General features: G+C 36.7%; 1 long non-coding RNA gene across 1 annotated transcript; it reads left to right on the forward strand.

Annotated features, from left to right (window-relative positions):
• Window positions 1-1,749: 1,749 nt before the first annotated feature.
• LOC122804937 lies at window positions 1,750-6,251 on the forward strand. The gene is made up of 3 exons (XR_006365255.1): window positions 1,750-2,049; window positions 4,447-4,558; window positions 5,782-6,251. It is a non-coding gene; the product is annotated as an uncharacterized LOC122804937 (long non-coding RNA).
• The last annotated feature ends 2,021 nt before the right edge of the window (window positions 6,252-8,272 follow it).

An 8,272-nucleotide genomic window follows, 5' to 3' on the forward strand; every position in this document is an offset into this window, starting at 1 on the left:
ACACACTACCAGAAATCACACACATTCACAGCTGTTTCTAAGTATCTGGCCAAACAAGTGACCTCCCAAGCTGGAAGAGACAGAAAACAAAATACACAAACTGTATGACATAGTTGCATAATTATGCCACACCTCAAAACACGTGGCTGGAAACATGCCCGACAGTACTCATTTGTGAATGCAAACTCTAGCACTATGCTACACACCAACCTATATGAGGGCATACATACTATCAGCTGCTTGTCTGCCATGATTAGCCACACACCCATACACTCAGATCACCTTTTGAACTATACACATGGCTCTGGCATATTCCATGTTGTCGTGCAGTACCTGTGATGCAGTAGCCTGGACTGCATGGAAACACATGTAGGGACTATCAGGTCTTGTAGCCATTGACCAGAATGATACTGCAGTACAGGGACAAAAGGATTGTATTCCACAATTGTCTAATGTAGTGGTGCAAGTCAAATGGTATCCAGTATCTGTCTGCCTGGGGTAACATGGTTGACACACCATGATGCTTTGCCAGACAGGACCTGCACCTGTCACCCCTGGGAATCTGGATACTGCCTAGAGCTCATGCTTCCCCTATAGTGCCTTCATCATGCACAGTTGAAGTGAAGGTCCACTGCTGTTACAGGGACAGCCAAGCTATAAACTGTGGGTCTCGCTACACAGTGATACATGTCAGAAACACTATATGGACTCACATATGTCAATCCCTAACATGGAGAACATATCTGTGCAGTGGCTGAGACATGTTTTAGCACTCCGGAGAGCACACCTGCATGACCATGTTATAACACATACCTCAACTCTTGGCAATTATCCTTCATTGGAACACATGGGCCGCAGGTATGTCCATATTCCTGAAGGATATGTACACCCCCACGCCAGTTGCACTTGCATAACTTCAGATGCATTATGCTGAGCAACTACCTTTGTGCCAAAGTGGAATTCAAATTGTACCTTGCGACAGATCACCCACCATGCTGTGGATTTCCCAACAGTCATAATATGCTGTAATGGGGAAGATTAGGTTTGAGACAGAAAACCATAATAATGTCTACTCTCAACTATTCCATTATGAACTGGGAAGACGCCTCATGTACCAACACCTGCACTCAATGCATGTTGGATTCCATCAGCCCCCACTGACCTGGATCACAATAGTCATACAAACAGGGCTAACAGTATGCTACACATGGTCAGTCTCCAAATCCAATGTTATGCTTCCTAAGAGCAAAGTGGTGACTGTCATGGAACCCATACAGATGGACAATGCATGTGCAAATGCTGAATCCTTTACAAATGAACCTTGAGCAGTCACATACGCGCAGTGATTGTGCCATTGAAACAAAACCAAGATTCAACCAAACACAAACAAGAAGGCAAACTGGTGGTACCATGCTTTAAACTGTACCACAGAAGGTAGTAACTGTTGCAAGAGTGTGATACGAATATGATCCAAAAGAGGGGTACATTGAGTGAGTGTGATTATTTGACTGTTGCCTCACAATATCTCGACATTCTCTTTATTTTCTTTATTTCTTCCTTGACATATGAAGAAATGCTATATTCTGGAGGTATCAGCAGGCATGAGAAATGATGTTGTGTTCCAGAACAGTTTAGGGATTTCAGCAAAGTCTCGACATTTGATTACAAAATATGCCTTGTATGTGTATGTGTGCTGGAATAGTCTAGTAAAGTATTAAACTTGAAAAGTCATTGGAATATTCCAGTGCAACAGTTGAAAATTGCAGAATCATTGTATTTGGCAGGAATTTCTGTTCCTTCTGGGGTGGGTGGCCAACACCACAGAATGCTCTAGAAAGATCTGGGCTACACTGGGAAAGTACTGGTTCTCATGACTTGTGGTAAATAACTTGGTTATATATATAGATGGGGCTCCCTGCACTCAGGCTGAAGCCTCACCTGTGGAGTGGACGCACTGCCCAGGACTGTTTTCCGGATGAGGACTCCTGCCTGACTGCATCGGGGCTTCCCAGTCAAGGTTGAAGACAGGATGAAGCTTTCTCTTTATCGGTGATGTATATGTTTTTCTTTAAATGTATTGTCTAATTTCATATTTTAGTTAAATAGAGTTTACTTAGTTTTCTGTTTTAGTGTGATTTACTGTTCAGTTACATAGACTTTATTTAGTTTTCTGTTTAGTGGCAAAAATAAAGTTTGTTACTAAATAATTTCTTTAGTGTAAAGTGAATTATTTCAAATCCTGCTCATTAGGCAATACATTAACTTGGCGACGAGGATGGGGTTCAAAATGTTTAAGAAAGGGTTTATATGTGTAACTGCCTTCATTGTTGTGATCTGTATATCAGGAGTATAGCACTCTAATTAAACTGTGGAAACAGTGTTGTGATCTGTATATACAGGAGTATAGCACTCCAATTAAACTGTGGAAACAGATATCCTTGCTTTTGTTTAAATCATACTAAAGTTTACAATTTGTAGAGACAGATGGAATGTTTCAGCCCTACTGCTCACAGTGGAATGTTTTTAACAGAGATAAGGGATATTGGAGTTTAATGAAAAACACATGCCAATGTTAAAGAAACATGACATACTGGTTAGAAAGTATATGTGCTAAGTTACATGAATACATTTTTTTCCCTTTTCAAAATTTAACAAATGTAATAGCTGCATACTAACATAGAAATATGTCAGGATTTAAAGGGTTAAAAATGAAAGCAGCTAACAGCCCAAGGAGTAATATGGACATGCCATTAGTGTTAACTACAAGGTTGTTAGAGTATTTTAATATTATAGTTTCCGACAGGATGCTAGAATGGACAGAGCATGACAGCAAAGATATTTTTAACATTCCTACAAGATGCAAATAAAAATAACAAGGGTACATTCTAATACAGTCAGAGACTGTGAAAAACAAAGCAAAAAAAAAAACATACAACAAGTGAGAAAAGTTCTGAGACAGTTGTAAGAGACAGGTTTTAAAGTAAATGCAAACAAAATACAGTTCTTGTCACAAAAGTAACATTTATAGAAATCATTATCAGACTGACAGGAAGGTCTTCTTGCTAGAAAAGAATATGGGGCATTCTGCAATTGCCAAAGCCTTCGACAATTTCAAATTTGTAAAAATTCATTGGAAAAAAAATGTTAAAGCAAAAGTTAGTACAGGCAATGGAGCTAATAGCTCCCATTAGTAAATTACATCTTGTTTGGAAAGCTGCAGCACGGAAGGGCTCACTCTCAGTGGTGCTATTACAGGCTTGGCCATAAGAGGCATCTATGAAATTGAGCACTAAGTTATGACAAGTTACTTTTTGGAAAAAAAAAGGTCCCTGCGTTAAACAATTTTTGGCCATTTACTTGAAAATAAAACAGACAGTGTTCTTTGGGGTTATAGTTATAATTCCACTTTGCTAAATAACAGTAAAAAAAAAACACAGAAGATGTTAGTCAGGCATTCCTCTATAGTACATGTAACTGGTGCATGTTTCTAGAAGGATGAAAAGTACTACACTGGGTTTGCAATAGAGACATTGCAAAAGCAAAACAAACCAATTCTGCTTAAGTTACCAGGATGCATGTCAGTACAAAGGGATGAGTTAGAAGCTGCACAATATGTTCTGCAGCATTGACATCCAGTAAATATTTGCTTTGACAATGCTTATATAGTAAATTCTCTGAGACTACTTATGGCAGTGTGGGCTATAAGAGAGTTTATTAATAGTGCAGGACTAATTCAAAAGTACAGGTTGCAGGGACAGTTCAGTATTTTAAACTTAAAAACAAAGCATCAGCAATGAATAAAATACCTGAGATTCCTATTATGCAATGCATGATAAGTTCACCTAAGACACACCAGATAGGACATGCACAGAAAGTTACATTCAGAAATTAGCTAAGACAGGCATTGGAGGGGTGGCGATGTTACATAAAAAATAGCTCAAATATCTGTGCCTAATAAATTACAAACATAATTGCTATTTTGAAACAATTCCAGTAACTAATTCTCCTGTTAAATGGGAACAGCCTTTTGCTCAGCTATCATTAGAGCAGTGATAACATGCTTGGTTTATAGACAGGTCAGTTAAATATGTAAAAAAATGTTAAAAGGCTCTGTCTTATAATCCATTAACTAAGAAAATCTTAACATCTTCAGGGAGTGGCAAAAGTAGTCTGTATACAAAATGATATGCTGTATATCAAGCACTGAAACAGGAGATGCCAGGTACATGTCATATTTATACTGACTCTTGGTCAGTGGCAAATGGATTGGCAACCTGGTTGCCTACCTGGCAGAAGAATGACTGAAAAATTCATTCAAAAAAATTTGGGGAAAAGAATTATGGCAATCAATTTGGGAAATGATAAATCAAGGTACTGTAACAGTTTATCATGTTGATGCACATTGTTCTGCAGATTCTCTAGAATGGTGGTTTAATTCTGTTACAGATGAACAAACGAGAATTTCAGAAGCTAATATACCAGATGATTCTGAACAAATGGAGATGGCAAAATGGGCACATCAGACGTGCGGACACCTGGGAGAAAAGGCCACTTACAGGTGGGCACAAACGAGAGGAATTGCACTTTCATTAGACTTAATTAAAACTGTTATATTACAATACCTTATATGTCAGCATACTCAACAAAGATCCATACCTCATATAGTTCAGGGACATATAGGATGAGGAAAGTTGCCAGGACAAATATGGCAAATTGATTATGTTGGTCGTTTACCATTAAATAAAGGCTGCCAATATATATGTACAGCGGTAGATATTTATTCTGGGTATCTTATTGATTTTTCATGCCGATGAGCGACACAGGTAAGTACCTGAAGAACTTTAGACTTAATCATTTTGTATTATGGAATGCCTTTGCAAATACAGAATGACAACGATTCCCATTTTAAGGGAAAAATGGTACAGGATTTTGCAAAACAACATAATATTGAATGGGTATTTCATATACCCTATTACCCACAGGCAGCAGGGTTAATTAAAAGAATGAATGGCTTACTTAAAGATTGATTAAGAAAATTAGGAAATGGGACTCTGCAAAACTGGAGAGATAATTTAAATGTGGCATTACAGATTTGAAATAATAGACCAATTTCAGAAACAGAAACACCATTAATGAGAATGTTAACTCCAGCGTTGCAGGTCAAACCATATGTGATGACTGAAACAATTACATATTGGAAAACACAAGCAGGTGCATTAGCTTCTACAAGAACTACACCTGAGACTGCAGGATTGAGTCTCTATTCAATGAATGCTTGTAAAATACCACCAAGGACAGTTCAGCTGATTGAGACTGGGATTGGAATTCAAATTCCAACAAAGCATTTTGGTTGGATAATGCCTCAATCAACACTTGCTTTGAAAGGTGTTCAGGTTGCAAATGGAATTATTAAAGCAGGTTATCAAGGGGAACTTAAAATTATTTTGTTAAATACTTCAGATGAGAATGTTCATGTACAGAAAAAAGATAGGGTAGCCCAAATATTTATTGTACCTGTGTTAGGCAGCACTGTCACCAGTGGGCAGTCACCGCCTGTTGCTGCCTTTGAGAGGGAGCAGATATCTTGTACGCATGAAATTAATTCAGGTGCAAAAATATGGGTCCATGAACCCAATAAACAACCTGAACAAGCAGAAGTTATTCCTGCTGGGAATGACAATACTGTTTTAATTATTAAACCAGGAAAGGAAAAATGGGAATATGTACCAGCAGATCGGTGTTATTTGCGAGAATAATCATACTACTTTTCTTTGATTTCAGATTCCAATTCCAATGCTAATTGTTGCTGGTTTCACATTGTATGGAGTCCCTTCGGCAGAGTGTGTAACACCAGGAGTAAGAGCAATTAAAATGAATTCAATGGTATTCCACTGGGGATGGGCTGCTAGTACACGAAATAAAACATAAGGAAATTTTACCTGCCCTGCTGGACAAGGATGTCCTACTACCAATTTGACTTTTGAAGGAAATTTAACTATTTGGAGGGTAAGAAGGGGGTATATTTATGTTCAGTTATTAGATGACATCAAGCTACAATAATAATTCAAAATTACACAGACATAAGATGTTGTAATTGTAAATATGAACAGACATACTGAGAAAATTACTACTTTTGCCAGAATGGAACTGATATTTATAATAAATCAATTGATTTACAGAACATTACAGTACTGTTTTGTATGAATGCAACTCAGATTATAAATAGAATATGGGCCTCTCAAATAACTATATTGAACAACCACCCCAAGGCTCTCTTTGACCAAATAATTAAAGTGCTTTCTACATGTAAATATGTAGGACAAACATATCAAAAAACTGCACTGTATTTTAATGTTACTTTTCCAAAAACAGGTAAATATAAACAAAAATGAGCTTGGTATAGCACCTTATTAGGAGGTATTGGTACAGGGTTAGGAACTTTAAATGCCATTGATGTCGAAGTCTTAGCTAATAAAATCAAAATTGTGGGTCAGGATGTTTCACAAATTATACATTTACAAGCACAGTGGAATCCTACAGTTTGGCATACCCAAAAACAGATAGTTAGTTATGAGAAAGTATTTTTGGATCAATTTAATGCTTCTGTAGTTCATAATTTGAAATTTGACAAAAATGTTACTAAGTTTGTAAACTAGGCAACATGTACTTTACAATATTTTTATGTTTCAATTCAGAAGAATTTTGTGCAGACAAAATGAATGCTTAATAATGAACATATATGGAGATAATTATTTAACAAATGGATACCTAATACTAATTGGATAAGATTGTTTTCTGAAAAAACAAGATGCACAGATAATTTTTGTAAAGGTTATATCATGCATTATAATGTCACAAATGCAAAAATAATGTGTCAATTTGTAACTTTGCCATTGGTATTTGGACCTCCTGTGTATCCATTTTAGTATTGGCTACCCCACGTGGAAGGAAATTATGTTGATTTCTGAAACCAAACGCACAAACTAAAACACTGTACTGAAACAATGGATGGACTTATTTGTGGATAACATTCCCCTATATATAAACCATGTTTTCTTCAACATTCCATCAACATCTGCAAATGGACTGTATTACCTCCTACATTTGAAATGTTTGTAGAAATAGCACCACAATTTATGTGCTTAGTGACAAACCAAACATTATTGTATACTTTGACGCATCCTTTTGTAGGTTGTTTAGATAATGTAACTCATTTACATTGGCACAATGAAACTTATATATTTTCTCCTGAGACACGTTAATGTATTTCATACCTGGTTAACAGACAAGCTGGAATATCATAATTTGATATTTAGCCTAAATCTTTTACAGAAAGTATTAAATAATACTCAACATCTTGAAAAACATTTACAGGTCATAAATCTTAGTATTTTACATCATGAAATGACAAGCATTATTATAGGGAATAAATTGGTAAGTTTAGCCAAGAAGACAGACTCTAATACTGCAAACAATTGGTGGAATATATTTACTGGATGGTCAACATCTGCTATCAAATTGTTAAATTGGTTAATACATCCAATATTAATTTTAATGATTGTTTGGATTCTGTTGACATTTTGGAATTGTGGCTTAACTTATTGTGTTCATAATAAGGTAAATACAGTCTTGAATGTTGAATATAAGTGAGTCAGTAGTCAAGGGGCTGAATGTGATATGACTGTGATACGAAAGAGGGGTACATTGAGTGAGTGTGATTATTTGACTGTTGCCTATATCTCGACATTCCCTTTATTTTCTTTATTTCTTCCTTGACATATGAAGTAGTACTATATTCTGGAAGTGTCAGCAGGCATGAGAAATGATGCTGTGTTCCAGAACAGTTTAGGGATTTCAGCAAAGTCACTACATTTGATTAAGAAATATGTCTTGTATGTGTATGTGTGCTGGAATATTCTAGTAAAGTACTAAACTTGCAAAGTCATTGGAATATTCCAGTGTAACACTTGAAAATTGCAGAATCATTGTATTTAGCAGGAATTGCTGTTCCTTCTGGAGTGGGTGGTCAACACCACAGAATGCTCTAGCAAGATCTGGCCTACACTGGGAAAGTACTGATTCTTATGACCTGTGGTAAATAACTTGGTTATATATAGATGGGGCTCCCTGCACTCAGGCTGAAGCCTCAACTGTGGAGTGGACGCATTGCCCAGGACTGTTTTCCCGATGAAGACTCCTGCCTGATTGCAATGGGGTTTCCCAGTCAAGACTGAAGACAGGATGAAGCTTTCTCTTTATCGGTGATGTATAC

Source organism: Protopterus annectens, chromosome 6.part0 (genome assembly GCF_019279795.1).
Source record: "Protopterus annectens isolate FY-2018-M chromosome 6.part0, PAN1.0, whole genome shotgun sequence".
NCBI lineage: Eukaryota > Metazoa > Chordata > Ceratodontiformes > Protopteridae > Protopterus > Protopterus annectens.